This window comes from Thermobia domestica, chromosome 15 (assembly GCF_964235325.1).
Source record: "Thermobia domestica chromosome 15, izTheDome1.hap1.1, whole genome shotgun sequence".
In the NCBI taxonomy this organism is placed as follows: Eukaryota; Metazoa; Arthropoda; class Insecta; order Zygentoma; family Lepismatidae; genus Thermobia; species Thermobia domestica.
In genome coordinates this window covers 187,407,318-187,428,709 of record NC_137468.1, presented here as the reverse complement: position 1 = coordinate 187,428,709, position 21,392 = coordinate 187,407,318, and positions in this window count along the sequence as shown.

Sequence of the window (21,392 nt, the reverse complement as noted above, 5' to 3'; positions counted from 1 at the left end):
AGAACTCAGAAAACTCCCAGATTTACACGTTTTTTCGGTAAAGCATTGAATATAAGAACAATTGCTGAACCTAATGCATCGTGTGTGCAAGAGTGACTCAGTTGCAACACGAATTGGTAGAAAAGTTGTGCTTCCTTTAAAGGAAAGGTTTTCCTTTCGACATCAGATGGAAAATCAGTTGAGGAGAAAGAGATTGAGTCCCTTCATTCTACGCAAGAAGAAACATATTAGAGTAATATTGTTCCTCATGTTTGGGAAAGAAATTAATTATAAAAAAGCAGTAGTCCGAAGCCTCATAGTGAAATATTTTATATCCCGTGCTAGTTTATTTCGATACAGGAAATGGAGGAAACAAACGACTTTCCAATATTGCAAGGAAATTTGGCCAAGGTTTTTGTGATGCTCTTTTAGAATTGAAATTGCAACTTTGCTTTAAAGGGGAAAGGTAAAGTGATACCTTTGAAGAAAACGGAGAACAAAAAATTTCAAAACATTTTCCTGCTTTACGGAACAAATGAAATATTTATGAAGCATTAACAGTCCTATTAAATGAATTTACTTCCTTGAAGTATGGACACTCTTGTTTGAAAGACGTTGATTAAGTTAGGATGTTTATTTAAAGTTAATGGTTGGTGAAGATAAAGTGATAACATGTTCTTCCAAAGTAGACCTCTCTAAGTTGCCACCATGCAAACATTCGCTACTTCCACGTATGAAACGTGTAAATTACTTATGTGGTATATGGAAGGAATCACGTATACCAAATCCAGACATTCCAAGCCAAATTCTACATGGTTGGCAAATTTTTGAAAAGTTTTTTAGAACTTTTGTGATCAGAGGGCCATGTTTTACCAGAATATATAGTGAATATTTCGCTACAGATGGCAGCACTCAAACTTTAGTTGATGATGATGGAAACGAAGATAATATTAATGTCCTGCTACTAGACAGCTTATAAGATATTTCAGATTATTCAAGGGGCAGCGGTGGCCCAGTGGTAGAGCATTCACCTATGGCGCATGGGGTCCCTGGTTCGATCCCAGCTCGCGTCAAGTGAATTTTGTGGTGAACAAACATCGTGTGCATGTGATTTCTCGGGGTTATCCCGTTTCCTCCCACTTTCTTCATTACAGGATTTCCTTCATTTTTCATCAACACTGTCTCCTACATAAGCGTGCAACGTAAAACTTAAAGATTTCATTTCATTTCAGATTATTCAGAAGATGAGTGCGAAGTTTGATATTGCGATCGTAAGTCATAAACATGTATCATTACATAAAGACCAAAACCTGTGAAACCTTCCAAATATGTGTACACTAATGCCTTTAAATTCTTATGTGTAACATTTCAATGCAATGTGGAATAATTAGAAATAGTATTAAAGTGTTGTTTATACAACATTCAATATGTTGTAAATGTTTCGAAACATGTTCATTTAACGTCATTTGTTATGGCAGCGTCATTTGCTTTTGTCATTACGTAATCGAATCATTAAATTAGTTATATATCATTTACCATGTATCCTTCCTGTAAATGTTTTATCAATTGTTATTCAAACAATGTATTATTTTCACGGACTTTCAGACGTAAATAGATATATTAGTTTCAGTAGTAGTTAGAAATCTTTAATATCTCGATTACAGTTAACATTGAAAGATAATCTAATTAATCAAGGTAAAGTTAGGGAAAATATAGAGTGTCTTGAATATCTTAATACTTACGTAATGCACCATTATCCATTTCCGTATCTGATAAATTTGAAATAATTTATGTTTAAAAAACAGATCTAAATTGTATGGTTTGAACACTTTCAAGGCGATCTTGGCAAGGAAACCGTTCTTTCAGAAATTTAAAAATATTTTAATCATGTAAATATTGTCTGACAATTAAGATAAAAAATGTTTATAAGATGATTTTTTCTGTGAATTCAAAAGGTGTGAATGTGAATAAAAGAAAATATTCTTAAGAAATTTAAATATGTTTCAATCATATCTATTGTCAGTAACGTACGTACGAATTTATTTTGGGGGGTCCAAACTCAATATGAGGGTATTTTATATTAAAATTCCTAAAATCGCCCCTAAAATTAGAATAAATTTACAGAAAAGTCGAAATTTCGGGGTGTTCGGACCCCCAGGACCGACTCGTGCATATGTCCCTGTGTATTGTTTTAAAATGAAGATAAACGAATTTTTTATAAAACTTTTTTTTCTGTAAATTCAAGAGTTTCGCCAGGATTCGTTTTACTTCGTATAGGTTTCCCGCTCCCCATAACTAATCAAGTGTTAGTCATAGATTTTGGTATGTCGTAAAAGTCTGTCAGGAAAGTAAATGTACACCTTTTTTTGAGTCTGGCATTCCTGCGCTCCATCCATGGAGAGTATGAGAATTAAATCAATCAGATGTTTACTGAGGGGCAAGAAGAAAAGTCTAATCTGAATAAGACATTGCAGAGAGGCACAAGCTGTGAATACGAATAGTGCATGGTGTAAATAAAGGACGACACCGAAAGAGAAAGCCAGAAACAGCTGCTAAACGGAGAGAAAAGAGTAGAAATTGTCGAAGTGGGAACATAAAATACAAATAGAACAAACACACCGACAACTAAACGTTCACCAACCCATGATCTTGGTGTAGTGGTTAAGGTGCTGGCTTACAAATGCAAAGGACACCAGTTCGAATCCTCTGGAAGGATTTCTTTTAGTTTTTGCTAATAATATATACAACTCATAAAACATGGTAAAAGAGGTCGTATTTAGTCTTTCATAGCAATTATTATTTGGTAATGTTTAGTACTTATACTTTTTGTATTTGCGTATTGCTGTTATTCTTGTCTTCATTTCGAAAGAGAAGAATATCCGAATAAATGCCACCAAAACTCCTCTTATTTTGATTGTAAACGCCATTTGCAGTTAGTAAAGAATAAAAATTGAACGTTCCGACGTAGCTGCAAAAAGTAAAAAAAAAAAAAAAAAAAAGTGGAGAGGTTCAAAACCCATACTCATGGTAATTAAAAATACAATCACTACCTTAAACCTCCCGCCCACGTTTCTACGTTGAGTACTGCAAGGCTTGTGTTTAGGTTAGGCTGGTCAATAGGTTTTGCAAAGAGGCTCGGTTTAGCTCTGACGCAGCACAGTTAAGAGAATGGTGCCAGCCACCTTTCTCTCTCTCACTCTCTCTCTCTCTGTGTGTATGTGTGTGTCTATCTCTCTCTATATATATAACGCTTTTTGTGAATGCCATAACAACCATAATTTTCAGCGGATTGAGACCAAACTTGGCACAAATATTACTTGTTGAAATATCTTAAAGGAGTTCGTTAGCCTGAATAATCAGATGAAAATGTTCAAAATGGCGGCCCTTCAAACTCTTAAAAAGGTCCAATGGAACCAAATTCCGCACATAAATGGGTATTCAGAATGTTTGAGTTTCCTCTTTTACTGAAATATTCTTGTGCAGGGACACTCCTCTTTCATTGAAATATTGGATACGGTTTATCACCTGAAATAGGTTCACATCCTTTCGCTACAGTCAGGCTTTTTTGCAGGGGGGATATTTTCCTATCGGAACACCACGATTGTTAGTGATGATATGAAGTTACACATTGAAAGTGAAGTAACTAATTAAAAGAGTTAATTGAAAGAATAATATAATAAACGTTCTTTCCTTAACCCAGAGAACTGTAAATCATGTATTTCGAGTTCGGGAGCGTGAATGGCGAAGAGTGTTATTTGATTTGCTTTTTACTAACAAATTGCGTTGCAAATAGTGGTAGGCAACATTAGTGGTAAGTATAATAATAATAATAATAATAATAATAATAATAATAATAATAATAATAATAATAATAATAATAATAATAATAATAACAATAATAATAATAATAGGTGTTGTTTGCGGCAACGCCATATCTTTTTCAATTTTTCGTCAAAAATAATGATGGGAGCAAGGTTGGACAGTATGCAGTAATACTCAGAAAAATAAGAGATTTCAATGCGAAAAGAACGAAGAGGCAAAGTCATTGGGCCTCGGCAAAGCCCTCTTTAGGCGAAATGTCGATAACTTATATCGAGAGAACAGGAGTTGATAGCGGGATCGGATGTGTAGTAATACAACAACTTGTTTAAATTGGTAATTCGTTCTGTATCTTGTAGTAGATCGTATCACAATTTTACGACAGCGCGCAGACAGACTTACTAACCCTATCATATAGAAAGCTTTACTGACCCAATCATATAGACACAAAAGGACGTAACTGTGAGTACTACAACTTGGATTTAACGAAAACTTGGATAAAGCCGTTTAGATATTTAGTGGTTTGTAGGGCTGTTTAAGACACAATACAGTTCTTCATATCTCAGCTTCCAGTAGTTAGACACATGCAATTTCTGGTTAGATACTGAAACTGCTGTCGGATTTTAATACATGACGTGTTGCAAAATGCTTTGCATTACTTTTTTGTTTGTAGACAGCTATTAGTTTAGTGTTCTGAAAATTTGTGTGTAAACTAGGAATGGCCAATTCCGGAATTTTACTTTCCGATACTAAGACCGATAGTAAAACCGGACAAATTTCGGAATTCGGAAAAATCCGGAATTTAGAAATTTCTGATTTCCCCAACATTCCGGTATTCGGAAAAATCCCGAATTTTTCCGAATTCCTGGATTCTTCAGAATTTCGGATTTTTTAAAATTCCGGATTCATTCCGAGTTCCGGAATTTTCTGAATTCAGAAATTTTACCGAATTCCATAATTTTCCGAAATCCGGAAAATGAAACTTCCACTTTCGGAAAATGAATTTATCTTGGTTAATCTGTAAGGTTGCGGACATAAATCTTTGACCAGGTAATGGCGACTGCTTTGAAACAAATGCAAAGTATGAGAATTAAATCTGTCTATCTATAGTTCCGTGTGGAGAAGAAGCAAACTTGTGAACCAAAAGTTTAAGAACAACTCAAGTTATTAATATAAAGTTTGCCGAATATTATTCACGAAAGAAATACGAAAGACGCTTTAAATCGAAGAAATATAACATACAACTTTGCAAGCGGAGGCAAAGAAACCTAACGTAACTAAACTAAAGACGAGTCGTTTACCGCGTAGCGATCGCGGTTCAGTGGTCAAGGTGCCTGTTTGAATCTACGTCGCACATTATTTTTTTACTTTAGGATTTTTGATGGCGATGACATATGTTTTATTATATTCAGATATTTGAATATTCGGATCAGTGGCTGCAGAATTTTTACATTTTCAGGCAAAGCCCCCCCCCGAAATTACCAAAGCCCCCGAAACAAAATCTTAAATACGCCACTGACTCGGATGTTTCAATACTTGAACTATCAAGTCTTCATGAATAATAATAGTAATAATAATAAACTAATAATAATTATTATTATCTCGTACAAGATTAAAAGCTAGGAGCTAATTATCTCTCAGTTCATACCCTTATAAGCAGAAACGTGACATTTGGCAAAAATATTTCGGTTATGTTTAATGTTGACAACGATAAGAGGAATTTCTCATCTCGTTTCCAAAACAAACAAAATAACATGATAAATTATATTTCACATTCGAGACGGGACAAGGCTAACTCAAATTATCGTCTCGCTTTGGATATGAGAATCGAGACGAAACGAAAAGTATCGTAAACATTTCCCGTCTTGTCTCCATTCTCGAAATAGTGTTTGTCTATTCTTTAAGTAACAATTGTTCTGTAGACTGAATCTCATAGGCTATTTCGTTACATTGTATTTCAGAGGTGATTGTATTATGGTCTGTGTAGGTATTTTTGTAGCAAAGGTTTTATATTTACTTCTGCATATCCTAAAAATTAGTTTATTATGTGCCTTACTGTTGCGTGATATTGAGTTATTTTTATTACAGTTATTTTCCTTAAAACATACAGTATAATATGTAAATACTTTCTACATGAAACTTCAGCGGAACGCTCTAGTTCAAAATTTTGGTAGTTGCTGAAATGTGACTTGAAGGTACGGAACGCTTTCCCAAAATCTCTACTTTTAAGTTAGTTTTGCCAAATTTTAGGGCAAGTTTAAAACTTTTAATACCATGATATTATTATTATTATTATTATTATTATTATTATTATTATTATTATTATTATTATTATTATTATTATTATTATTATCACTGAAGTGTTGTGAATTTATTTCACCTTTTTCACCAGCTCCTGCGTAGTCAGCATTGTGCTGGACAAAAAACGTGTTTGTAGGTTTGCTCCGGTTTCTGCTTCTTTATTCCAAAATTTCTTTAATTATCATCATCGACGTCTTCTGTAGCTTAGCCGGCATTATCATTACTTAAAAGCACATTTTCTTAGGGCTCTTGTGAGTTCAGTAGCCCTACTTAACATTCAGCTAGTTTAAGGGACGTATGCAGAGAATATGTCCTAATGATCCTGACACCTCTCTCCAATCCCGACGATTTCGTAGCCCTACTTTCTACATGTCCTACTTCCTGCGTGTTTGTAGGTCTTTTTTAATTTCAATTTGAATTCTCTGGGCTATAGCATTTTATCATGACCGAAATCAGTGTTCCATCGTTAATAAAATATTGGAATCCTAAACGTGTGCAACATAGACGAGTTTTTCTTGACTCTTATTTAACACAACAGTCTTAGGGTAGTGGCTTCAGCGTTTGTTTGGAATCTTAGGTGTCCGCGGATCGATTCTCTGTGGAGAAATAAAGATTTTTTTTATCATTTTCAATGTTGATATTTCTGACGTATATTACCATGAAAAATAGTCAATTTATCTCGCTCTTACAAGTTAGAGTTGAAACGACTTTCTTCACAGGGGAAATACTGACAACATGACGTCACATTCTACAATCTCGACTCGTACTCTCTGAAAGCTTGGCGTGTTTACCAAACAATTCATGAATACATAAAGTATGAGTCATAAATGTGTCTGAAAATTTATTGTATCATTGTGGAGTTGTTTCTAAGTTCTTCCACTCTTACTAGAAATAATAATAATAATCTAGTTCGCCATTTCCAATACGTTCCATATATCTGCTGAACCAAAATTTGTAAATAGGAACTATTCTTTCTTATATAAGTATGCATATTTTGTTAAAATATAAATAGAACTCATACATAATCCAAACTCTTTTACCCAAAGAAAGGCCGTTACTCTAATGAAGAGAAATTCTACTTAATTTCTGTTAAGACATCCCTAGGTTCGATTGTCGTATTGCCCACGAGCAGACACCTTCTTTTCTTTCCAAATTATCTCTTATAAGGCATATCCTTATAGAGAGTTCAAAAAATGTATTTTCATTTCTCTTAACATCAGTATGCTTATTTGCATTTTAATAGGACGTAATATTGAGGTCTCAAATATTCAGTAATAATAATAATAATAATAATAATAATAATAATAATAATAATAATATAGAATATAAATTCCTTATGAGTGCAGATTGTTTTAAAATCTATAAATGCGTCCCTAGCGTTAGGCAAAGTTACAAAATTGTCGGGATTTTAGAGAAGTGTGAGGATCATTGGGAAATATAATCTGCATACGTCCCTACAACTAGCTAAATGTTAAAAGGAATATTTCCAGACCTATTTCATGTAGAAAGTAGGGCTACTGTGCTCACAAGAGCCTCAAGAAAATTTGCTTTTAAGTAATGGTTATGCCGGCTAAGCTACAGAAGACGTCGATGATGAGAATGAAAGAAATTTCAGAATAAAGAAAGTGGGAGGAAGCCCAACCCGGTGAAAACCTACGCACACACGTTGTTTGTTCAGCACAATGCCTACTAGGCAGGAACTGGGTGGAACAGGATGAACTATTAAATTAACAACACTTCAGTACTATCACTACTACTACTACTACTACTAATAATAATAATAATAATAATAATAATAATAATAGCTAACTCTATGGCCTATGGAACCCGGAGGTACAATGACGCGTTCACAAAAGCTCTCCACTGACTTCTATCCTTAGCTAACTGCATACAGTTTCTTCTTTGTATTCCAATCTCTGTGAGATCCATTTAATATTGTTCTCCCATCTGCGCCTAGGTCTTCCTAATGGTCGTTTTTCGATTGGTCTTCCAGTCAAGACTTTGAAAGCGTTTCTACTTTCTTCCATTCTAGCTACATGACCCGCCCACCTAAACCTCCTAGACTAAACGATCCTAACAATTTTGGGTAAACCGTATAAATTATGTAGTTCCTCGTTATGAAGTTTCCGCCATTCCCCATTCCCGTTCCTTTTGGGTCCGAATATTCTTCTTAGGATCTTGTTTCCAGACACTTTCAGCCTATGTTGTTCCCTCAGAGTAAGCGACCATGTTTCACAACCATACAGAACAAACGGCATGATTATCGTTTTGTATATTTTAAGCTTCAGATTCCTCGATGGAATTCGCGACAACAAGAGATTTTGAACCGAATAGTAACACGAATTCCCTGCTTTTAGTCGACATGTAACGTTTTCGTGAATATGATTTTCGTCTGTTAATACTGATCCTAGATATTTGAAACTATCCAATTTATCAAAAGTATTATTTAATATTTTGACGCATTCATAATTTGCTGTATTAGGTCCCGACGCACTTCCATGTATTTTGTTTTTCATTTCTGCATTTACTTCTAAACCCATGTCCCTGCAAGCATTTAATAATATCACTGCATTTCTTCCTATTGTTCGCCTATCATTCCTTATTAAATTTACATCATCAGCATATGTCATAACCTGGTGAATACCGTTCAACTCTAGGCCCTTAATAATAATAATAATAATAATAATAATAATAATAACAATAATAATAATAATAATAATAATAATAATAATAATAATATCAAAAATCTTAAAATTGTCCTAAAATTTGGCAAAACTAACTTAAAAGTAGAGATTTCGGGGAAAGGGTTCCGTATCTTAAAGACACATCTCTGCAACTACCAAGATTTTAAATTAGAGCGTTCCACTAAAGTTTCAGGTAGAAAGTATTCTTCTGTATTTTTTAATCTTTTGTCACTCGCGCCAAGTTTAGTAACATAACTACTCGCGCGTTTGCTTTTTTCCAACGTTAACATTTGAGATAAAAAACAATATATTAGTAATATTTATTTAAAGTAATGCATGCAATTGTTGAGTAAACTACTTAGAATATTTCGAATTGCTGCCATATTGCTGTCAAAATGTCTTGATCCGTGGCAAAATGCGAAGTGATGCTCAAACCATCGACACCCGCTAGCGTTGAGCCAATAAGGGTTCAGCTGTTGCTAAACGAAAGAGCCTTGAAGAAACTGAGTGGATTTCTTCCGCTGATACCAGCGCTTGGAAATGAAGACTAGGTGTCAAGTCAGTGTGGTATATCTATAGCTTGTCAATATCTCTCATCTGAGGTCAGGTTTCGAAATAATCGAATCTAATGCCCTGAGTAGCAGTAAAAAGCTCGTGTAACTCATTGCTGCTCTTACGATTGGAACTCCTGTTCCGTCACATGCCCAAGTTATCTTACATCATCACGTGCTCAATTCTTTGTGGCAATCAAAGAAAGACATCGTTATAAAAACATTAATTCTGCTCTTGAAGTTGCTGTACAGTTGCAGTGCGTTTTTCGTCGAAACTTGTTCATATTTTGTCCAAGTACTTGTTAGTACATTTGACAATTTCATCAATCACGGCTATATCGATAAATTTTTAAACAAGCGTCAATTTACTTAGTGATCAGTAAGTTTCGGTCCTAGCATCGTTTTCACAATGTTTTTACACTTTGTCTTTGCCGATGTTGCCAGTTATTTCTTCCATTTTGTATTTCTGTATTTCCCAATGAAACAATCTTCACTATTTTCACTGTAAATGTAACTCACATCCATATGGTTTGCATCAGAGTCTGCATATATACTGTTCTTATCTGCTTCACTATCATGATCAATATAATCTTCATTCACTTTTTTATTACTTAAATCCGCATCACTTTCAGCAGCCACTAATTTTTTATATTTAACCTCAGATTCGTCATTAATCTTGTCAAGGCACTTCAGTAACTCACTTGTATTCAAGAAGTGAGACATTACTTGGAGAAATAAAACTTCACTCATAGACAGTAATTATCACATTAACGATCGCGCGTTGCAAAATTTCAAACTCCATAAAAATAGATGGTTGCTACTTTTATCACGGAACTACTCGCGCGTTCGAAAAAAGCAAACACAGACGAAACTATTTCCTTAACCTGTACTGGAAGCTACTACAATTGCAGCACGTCAGCGAGCTTTTAGGTAGAAGAGGGGTAGGAACCACTTGAGGAATAGCAGAGAGGGTGACTTCGCTAATGCGACCGTTCGTAAAAATCATTAGTTTTTATTCACCTGTTTGCTTTTTTCCAACAGCGCGAGTAACAAAAGGTTAAGGAAAATAACTGTAATAAAAATAACTCAATATCATGCAACACTAAGCCATATAATAAAATAATTTTAGGATATGCAGAGGTAAATATAAAAGCTTTGCTACAAAAATACCTACACAGACCATAATTCAATCAGCTCTGAAACACAAAGTAACGAAATAGCGTATGAGATTCAGTCTACAGAGCAATTGTTACTTAAAGAAAGGACATAGACTATTTCTAGAATCTAGACAAGACAAGACATGTTTACGATACTTTTCGTTTCGTCTCGATTCTCATCTTCACAGCGAGACGATAATTTGAGTTAGTTTTGTCCCACTTCGAATGTAAAATGTTAATTCTCGTGATTTTGTTTGTTTTAGTAACTAGATGAGAAATTCCTCTTCTCGTTGTCAACATTAAACAAAACCGAAATATTTTTTGCCAAATGTCACGTTTCTTCGTATAATGGTATGAACTGAGCGATAATTAGCTCCTAGCTTTTAATGTTGTACGAGATAATAATAATAATAAATAGTTTATTATTATTACTATTATTATTCCTGAAGATTTGTTAGTTCAAGTATTGAGACATCCGAGTATTCAAATATCTGAATATAATAAAACGTATGTCATCGCCGATCAATCGCCATCAAAAATCTTAAAGTACAAAAAAAAAATGTGTGACGTTTATTCAAGCAAGCACCTTGACCACTGAATCGCGATCGCTACGCGGTAAACGATTCGTCTTTATTCTGGTTACGTTAGGTTTCTTTGCCTCCGCTTGCAAAGTTGTATGTTATACTTCTTCGATTCAAAATAAATGTCTTTCGTATTTCTTTTGTGATGATATAATTGAATAATCTTCAGAAAAGTTTATATTAATAACTTGAGTTGTTCTTAAACCGTTGTTTCACAAGTTTGTTTTTTCTCCACACGAAACTACAGATATGACAGATTGAATTCTCATACTCTCCATTTCTTTCAAAACAGTCGCCATTACCTGGTCAAAGACTTATTTCCGCCACGATACATATTAACCAAAATAAATTCACATTTCGGAAGCGGAACTTTCACTTTCCGGATTTCGGAAAATTATGGAATTCAGTTAAACTCAGGAATTCAGAAAAATTCCGGAACTCGGAATGAATCCGGAACTTAGAAAATTCCGGAATTCAGAAATACTCCAGATTTCGAATAAAAGTCCGGATTCTTTCGAATTCCGGAATGTTAACGAAATCAGAAATTTCTAAATTCCGGATTTTTCCGAATTACGGAATTATTCCAAAATCGGATTTTTCCGAATTCCGGAATTCATCCGGTTTTACTTTCGGGAGTCCGAAAAGTAAAAATTCCGGAATTGGCAATCTCCAGTTTACACAACCTTTCAGAACACTAAACTAGTAGCTATCTACAAACAAATAAGTAATGCAAAGCATTTTGTATCCTGCAATACGTAATGTATTAAAATCCGACAGCAGTTTCAGTATTTAACCAGAAATTGCGTGTATCTAGCTACTGGAAGCTGAGGTATGAAGAATTGTATTGTGTCTTATACAACCCTGCAAACCACTGAATATCTAAACGGCTTTCGCTAAATCCAAATTGTAGTACTCACAGTTACATTCATTTGTGTCTATATATTTTCCGGTTAGTAAAGCTTTCTATATGATAGGGTTAGTAAGTCTTTATCTGCTCTCCCGTAAAGTTGTGTTACGATCTACTACAGGATACCAACGAATTATCAATTTAACCAAGTTGTTTATTACTACACATCTGGTTCCGCCTCTGTCAACTCTGGTCGATCTCGTTGACGCGACATGTTTGCTTTCTATACCCCTTTCTTCGTTTACTGAACTAAACAGTAATTATTCTGAATTATATTACTGCTCATGCCTCGTAGATAAATATTTCAGATGCCAATAGTTTCCGTTTTGTCCAAGGAATGTTCTTTTTCTTATTCCCAGCATGACCCTTTTATTACATTATATGAAGAGCACGTAGGTCTAAATACCTCATGTATTACCCAGCAAAGAAGGAACATGTGATCATGATATACAACCCACAGAAGTGGTAGCTGGTAATACAGTGATCGTAATCCCTAACAACACACCGGTGAGTGCTGCCCTCCCTGCTGGTCTAGTGGCTAGCACGTGCGCCCTTGGCGGACGGTGTCCCGGGTTCGATTCCCGGCGAAGAGCGTTCATGATTTTTAACTGTCCTCGATGTTTCTGTGTTCGTGTCCCTCTCGTTATAAGTTATTAGAAAAAGCAAGTTAAACGAGAGAATCAAGTAAAATTAGTAATAAGTAAGTTACTGAATCAGTTCGGTGAGTCAGTTAAAAAACAATAAGTGGTCAGAGCACTGGCTTTTCGCGCCGTCCACCCCAGTTCCAATCTATCTTGGCTTGATTTTTTATCCATTTGAGAATAAGTAATGTTTCTTTTCGCTACAGGTAGTCACTCTTTTCGTATTTTTCGCCGTCCTTCACAGTTAAAGTAACTGGCTAGTCTTATTCTTTCTACGAATGATGGATCTTCTATTTGGTTTCACGTCAAACATGACACACGTAATGAAAAGACGCTGTTGATAATAATAATAATAATATGAAATATTACCAGCTATTACCAGTCCCATCCCACTATCACCTCCTGCTCTCTCGATATAAGTTATCAACATTTTGCCTACAGAGGGCTCTGCTGTGACCCCATGACTCCCCATGACAATGACTTTTCGTTCTTTTTGCATTGAAATCGCTTATTTATCTGAGTACTATGAGTGCATTGCATACTGTCCAACGTTGCTCCCATCACTCTACCATTTACCATTCTCTCGATATAAATTGCTAATATTTTGTTTGTAAGGGAGTTATGGCGTTACAATTATTATTATTATTATTATTATTATTATTATTGTTTTACTTACCATTAATGTTGCCATCACTATTTGCAATGCAATGTGTTACTAAAAAGCAAATCAAATAACACTCTTCGCCATTCACGCTCCCGAACTCGAAATACATGATTACAGTTCTCTGGGTTAAGGAAAGAAAGTTTTTTATATTATTCTTTCAAATAACACGTTTAATTAGTTACGTCACTTTCAATGTGTACTGCCGTTGGCTGAACACAATTTTTTCTAGAACAAACCCAATGGTACTTGCTCCTACTCCAGAATATTTCCTAAAAGTTGAACATGCTGACACTAAACTTGCATGTGTTTTCAACCCTTTTGCTGAATTTATCGTTTTCTCCACAGAATCAAGCATCTCTGCGTCGCTTATAGCCCCTTCCCATAAACGATTACACAATCTTCCGAACTCGAATTTAAGAGCACGTTTCCTTTCATCCGAACATTCTACTTGTTCATTTACCTTATCCATTTTTGTTGGTTCCATTTCTTCATGGGTAGTATCCAACTTTTCCTCTGCCAAGTCTGGAGAAAGAGCATTTCTTTTGTTTTCACTGTAACTTGCTTCACCTCCATCATCTGACTTAGCCACATCAATTAGCGGTTTGAATCAACCCTCCTGTGAAGAATTTGACCCGCTTGCAACGTAAAAATGCGGAAATGCGGCACAGGACCGACACGGTACAGGATCGACACGGCATACGAAAGACAATTCAACTTAGTAACCTGTTTCGGTCCTGTGCCGTGTCGATCCTATGCCGTTTCGGTCCTATGCCGTGTCGATGCTATGCCGTTTCGGTCCTATGGCGTTTTGCTCTTACGACGCTACTCTGAAATAATCTTACCTTTTAATCATGTACCTAAAATAATATTTTTATTATCTGTTTAATATTTGCTGTTACAAATTATAAACTCCTGTAGATCCTATGCATGTGCAAGTTATATGCATAGAATACAGTAGTAGGCTCCATGTTTGGTGCGAGTTTGGACTTTGACCCCGACCTTCGTGATTTCATAGGTCAAAGGTCAATGACCATAGCCCGGAGTCAATGACCTAAGGGTCCTTAGGAACACCCTCTAGATTTTGGCAGAGGTACCTCGGCCCACCCATTAAATTTTGACAGAGATACATAGAACCACCCCGCTTAAATTTTGGAATTTGCCAAATCTAAAAATTTGGTGTGGTAGCCTAGAACCATAGTATGTAGCACTATAAATTTGGATGGTCCACCTCGTTCCTTTTCATGGGTAAAAAATTGCCAAATATTCAAATTTCGGGTTTTTTGACCTAATTTACCCCCTTTGATGAGGCCCTATTACCTTATATGGTCATATGGTCATGTATAGGGGTCCATTCCCTATCACAACACATAGGTACATTGGTGAACCCCTTGAAATTTTTAGGAGGGGTATATTGGCCCACCCCCTTTAATTTGGAAATTCTCCAATTTAAGCATTTGGTATCATAGTAAAGGACCTCAATATGTATCATGATAAATTTGGATGGTCCACCTCGTTCCCCTTTATGAGTAAAAAATTGCCAAAATATAAACGTAAGCAATACGTTGTACCGCGTGTTTGGTTTTGACCTAAATTATCCCCTTTGATGAGGTCCTATTATCTTAAATGCTTATATCGTCATGTATAAGGGCCAATTTTCTATCATAAGACATGGGTACATTGATGCACCCCTTTAAAAATTTGGAATGGTTACATTGGCCCACCCCTTCAATTTTAGAAATTGTTCAATGTAAGCACTTAGTATTATAGTATAGGACCCCAATATGTATTACTGTAAATTTGGGTGAATCATCACGTTACCTTTTATGGATAACGAACTACCAAAAAAAATCAAATTACGGAGGTTATTGATTCGCTTTGATGAGGTTCTTATTATCTTATATGATTATAAATATATGGGCATGTATAGGGGACTATTCTATTTTTTAAGATATAGATACATTGTGCATCCGTTGAAGAATTTGAAGGAGTACATTGGCCCACCCTTAAATTTTGGAAATTGTTCAATTTAAAACTTTCATATAGTACTATAGGATTCTAATATGTATTAGTATAAATTTTGGTGGTCCATTTTGTTTTCTTTTAATAAAAAATTGTAAAAAATTCAAATTTAGGAGATTATTGACCCTCTTTGATGCGGTTTTATTACCTTATATGAATATATGAATGTGTTCATTGGTCTATTTTATTTCTTAAGATATAGGTACATCGATCCTTTCACCTTGAAATTTGGCAGATATATTCGCTCGCCCTTAAAGTTAGGAAATTGTCCAATTTGGTATAATAATATAGGTTCGTAATATATAGCATTATAAATCTCGTTTCCTTTCATGGGTAAAAAATTGCCAAAATGTAAATTTCGGAAGTGATTATTCCCTTTGATAAGTAAGAATATGTACAGAGGTTTATTACCTTTATATTTTTATGTTACCTTTTAAATTTTGTTCGGGTACATAGATCCATTTCTTAACCCGAGATTACTAACCCTATTTTTTACCTCTTATTACTAACTATGCGTAAAACCGACGCATATATCCAAAATTGTGTTAAATATAAGGCAAAATGAAATAATAAAAAGATATTAATATTGAATGTATTTTATTGCATTACAATACTAACATAAACAACTTACTATGAGATATGCATAAGCAGTTTCTTTGATTTATGCTTTACATTATGTTGCCATACATAATTATGTGTTTAGTATAAAAACAAATTTAATTTTATGCTGATATCACGTACACAAAATTTTCTACGAAAACAGAAATATTGGTCTTTCATTAAAATGAAGATTTTCAGACTGTCCACACATTGTTATCAGTTTCACTTACTCTTCATGGTCATTTTAACAGTTTGGACATTTCCTTTGATCCTCACCACTTGCATTTGCATTGGCTTCTTGCATATTGTACAGTATGTTGTAGTGAATCGCCGTTTCGAGTAATGACACAGAAAACAGTATTTGAGGTTTCCTTTTCCAGTGACTGGCTCTGCTTAGTGTTCTTCTGTTATCCCCAAGAGCTTAGTTGTTGTAACTTTAAGTTTTCTGCTTATCAGCATATGAATTATTCGTTCTTCCTCACTCATAGTCATTCGGTAATTTAAAAAATGAAAAATGGAAAGTCCTCATAATTATAGCATTCTTTTCAACTTATGTGTGGATGTTGCGCCTGTTTTCCGCAGAAAGATTCACTGTTTATCATGTACTTGCATAAACATTACTTATTATTTATAACCTCTTAATACTAACCATGAGTAAACTATACGTACAACATTTTTCTATAAATACTAACCATGCGTAAAATCGACGCACTAACTTATAAATAAGCACCTGCTGCAAGCTGCCCTGCTGCAAAAATGAACCACCACTTGCACGAACAGACAGCCAAATGAGCGGAGGTAGCACTGCTAGTAGGTTAGTAAACTGTGGCATCAGGGTGGGAAACAACACTAAAATTTTAGTGACTATGCGTAAAATTTACGCAGTGTTAGTAATCTCGGGTTAAATTTGGGAATTATCAGATAACACGTTGGTGTTCCTCTTATTGCCAAATATTCAAATTTTAAAGGTTATTGACCTCTTTTATCTTTTCTTTTGATACGGGTTTATTATTGAATGAGTGCAGGATTTATTACTTTTTTCATAAGACAAAAGTGTATTTGTGTACCAATTTTAAATTTTGGGATGGGTATATTTCTTATTGTTAAATCAATAATTGGTAATTGTTCTTAGAATTGGGTGGTATCTTATTCATTGGGTAAATCATTGTCAAGGTCACATGAGCAGTTATTGACCTGAGATTAGGAGTCCAGGACATTGTTACATTTAAACTTTGTAGGATAATTTGAGAATTGTCAAAATGAAATTACGTCATTGGTTTTGATTATTCCCACCTATGGACCAAATATAAACGTGAGCAATACGATGCACCACGTGATTGACCTTGATGATGTAGTGTACAGGGATTCATTTCCTTTCTTGTGGTACTTCTTAAGTTTGAGTACACACTTCCAGAAAACAGTTGGTTCTGCTAAGGTAAACAATTGACGGACATTATTGACCTTATTGAACATGTAATGATATGGTTAATTTTAAGATAGGTATATCAAGAGAGGTATTCTTTAAATTCGGGAATTGTGATAAACATAATTTTAGCATGAGGCGCGAAATTTGAAACAATACTTTGAATTTAGTCACAGCTTATAGTCTAAGATCATTGGTGATGGTTGATTTGACCTTGAGCTTTAGAAGCCTGATAGCTAACCTTATTGCATTTTATGACTCATAGTCAAAAGGCAATACATGCCACAACACTGAAATTCGGTCACAAGGTGATGTAATCTAACACTGGCAAATTTATTGTTGATACAATTTCATTGGATGATTACTATCTTTCGTGCAATCTATTGATTGATCACTCTCTTTTCGCATTCTGATTGGTTGATGACTTTCAAACCTTTGCTGCATTCAGTTTTAAGTTTTGTTTAACATTTATCGATTACTGTTTAAAAATCTTGGTTAGAACATTTTTGTTCAACATTTTGCACTCACTGATAAATATGATCAAAACAGCTTATTTGTTAATCGAATAGTTACAAACCGGATAAAGTTTGACGGTTACCCTTAAAACGTAAAAAATTGAACATTTGTTTCCAAATTTTTAGTTTTAAAATTTTGTTTGATCTTCTGATTCAAAATTTTGTTTGAAACTTTTGTTTCAACATTTTTTCGTTTCAAAATTGTTTGAAGTTTTTTTGAAAACTTTTTCCAAATTTTTAGTTTAAAAATTTGTTTGAATCTTTTTTCGTTTCCAAATTTTTAGTTTGAAACTTTTGTTTGAAATTTTCTTCCGAAACTTTTCGTTTCAAAATTTTTGTCAATTTTTTTCATATCAAAACTTATTTGAAATTTTTTTCATTTTTTTGGAAATATTTTTCAAACATTTCGTTTCAAAATTTTGTTTGAAATTTTTTCGTTTCCAAATTTTGTTTGAAAATATTTTTGAAATTTTTTGTTTGAAATTTTTGTTTAAATTTTATCGTTTAAAACTTTTTTGATAATTTTTTGATTTTATAATTTGGTTTCAATTTTTTTTTAATTTGTGCACTCATTTGGTAAAGAATCGTTTCGTAACTGTTTAGAACAAATACATCTGGCAACATTTTTTATTATGACGCAATAGTACCTGTCAGAACATGATAATGCAACGTCATTAGTTTTGCAACATCGTTCAAGTTAGTATTCTTCATAACGTCATCATGGCAGCTAAATGTGACCATAGTCAAATCATTAGGCTCAAATCATGAAGTTGTGCTACGTACAGTCCTCGAGAAGAAGATGGCGCTGTTACGTAAAAAGAGTACATTGCATGAAGCTCGCAACATGGTGTATCTAACGCAATCCGAATGGAACAAATTCATCAATGTATTCCAGTGTGTTAAACATGCAGTGAAAGTGCAACAAAACAAGTATATTCCTGAAAAAGTACTATTTTGAGAAATGTATCATGCATATTGTACAACATGTATCTAGATGTTGTGATGGTTGTCAACATCGTTCGTGGGTGCATACCTGTATTGATAAACAGTTTGTGATCAAATGGACATTGAGTTTCCACCAATTGACATTGCAATAGACCTTAAAAGACTTCAGTTGGAATTAAAATTATACGCTAAATACAAACTAGTTGCAAGAAGTTCAAAATACATTGTATCGACAATATCCAGATCCTTTATCTGGTATGGATGTATGTGATTAATCGGTGTAGTGTAATAAAATGATCCATTTCAATGATTTGTACTTTTCATTTCAAGTGCAACCCCATTTTCTGACGTGTGCTATTGCATCATGATAATCAACGTTGTCAGATGGTTTTGTTCTAAACAGTTACGAAACGGTTCTCTACCAATGAGTGCACAAACTTAAAAATTTGAAACCAAATTTTCCAAAAATTTCAAAAAAAGTTTACAAACAAAAGTTTCAAACAAAAAATTTTCAATTTTGGAAAAAATTGAAATAAAAATTTTTAAACAAAAAAATTCGAACGAAATTTTTTAATCTTAAAAACTAGAAACAAAATTTCAAACAAAAAATTTTCAAACAGAATTTTGAAACGAAAACAAAAAAATCCAAACAACATTTTCGAGCAAAAAGTTTACAAACAAATATTTCAAACAAAAAATTTTCAAACAAAAATTTTCAAAAAAATTTTGAAAAATTTTTAAACGAAAAATTCGAACAAAACCTTTAAAACAAAATTTGGAAACGGAAAATTTTTAAAAAATTGAAACAAAATTTTGAAACGAAAAAGTTTGAAACAAAAATTTTGAAACGTTAAAATCTTCATTAAAAATATCAAAAAAATTTTCAAACAAAATTTTCAAACAACATTTTCAAACAAATAATTTTACTTTTCCTCGTTAACCGTGAAACTTTATCCGGTTTTTAACTATTCCATTAACAAATAAACAGTTTTTGATCATATTTATGAATGAGTGCAAAATGTTGAACGAAAATGTTCAAACCAAGATTTTTAAACAGTAATCGATAAATGTTAAACAAAATTTAAAACTGAATGCAGCAAAGATTTGAAGATCATCAACCAATCAGATTACGTGAAAGATGGTGATCATCCAATCAGATTGCGCGTAAGATAGTGATCATCCAATCAAATTGCATCAACAATAAATTTGCCAGTGTTAGATTACATCACCTTGTGACTAAATTTCAAAGTGTTGGAGCATATATTGCCTTTCGTCTATGAGTCATAAGATTCTATAAGGTTAGCTATCAGATTTAAACTCAAGGTCAAATCAACCACCACCAATGATCTTAGACTATGAGCTGTGACTAAAGTTCAAAGTATTGTTTCAAATTTCGTGCCTCATGTTAAAATTCTGTTTATCACAATTCCCGAATTTAAAGAATACCTCTCTTGATATACCTATCTTAAAATTAACCATATCATTACATGTTCAATAAGGTCAATAATGTCCGTCAATTGTTTACCTTAGCAGAACCAACCGTTTTCTAGAAGTGTGTACTCAAACTTAAGAAATACCACAAGAAAGGAAATGAATCCCTGTACACTACATCATCAAGGTCAATCACGTGGTGCATCGTATTGCTCACGTTTATATTTGGTCCATAGGTGGGAATAATCAAAACCAATGACGTAATTTCATTTTGACAATTCTCAAATTATCCTACAAAGTTTAAATGTAACAATGTCCTGGACTCCTAATCTCAGGTCAATAACTGCTCATGTGACCTTGACAATGATTTACCCAATGAATAAGATACCACAAAATTCTAAGAACAACTATCAATTATTGATTTAACAATAAGAACCCCTCTCAAAATTTAACATTGGTACACAAATACAACTGTGTCTTATAAAAAGGTAATAAATCTTGTACACATTCAATGATAAAGCCGTATCAAAGAAGACAAAAAAGGTCAATTATCTTCGAAATTCGAATATTTGCCCGTAAGAGAGAGACCAACATTTTTTCAAAGGGTTCTAGAAAACGTTTACCGAATTTTGTTATTTGATAATTCCCAAATTTATGGAATGGCTCTATGTACCCCAAAAAATTTAAAAGGGAACATAAAAATATAATGGAAATGACTCCTGTACACATCTATCTTTATCAAAGGGATCATTTACATTTTTGACAATATTTTATCCATGAAGGGAACGAGATTTATAATGGTATTTATTAAAGCACTATACTAGTATACCAAATTGGTCAATTTCCAAATTTTAAGGCTGGGCCAATGTACCTTTACCAAAATTTTAAGATGGAACCATCGATGTACGTATATCTTAAGAAATAAAATAAATCCCTGTACATCTCACATAATCGTATAAGGCAATAAACGTCATCAAAGGGGTCAATAACCTCCGAAATTTGATTTTTTGGTAGTCCTTTACCCCTAAAAGGGAACGAGGTAAACCATCCAAATTTATTGTGGTACATATTGAGGTCCTCTGCTATGATACCAAATGCTTATATTGAACAATTTCTAAAATTGAGGGGTAAGCCAAGGTGCACCTCCAAAATTTTTAAAAGGGTGCATGAATTTA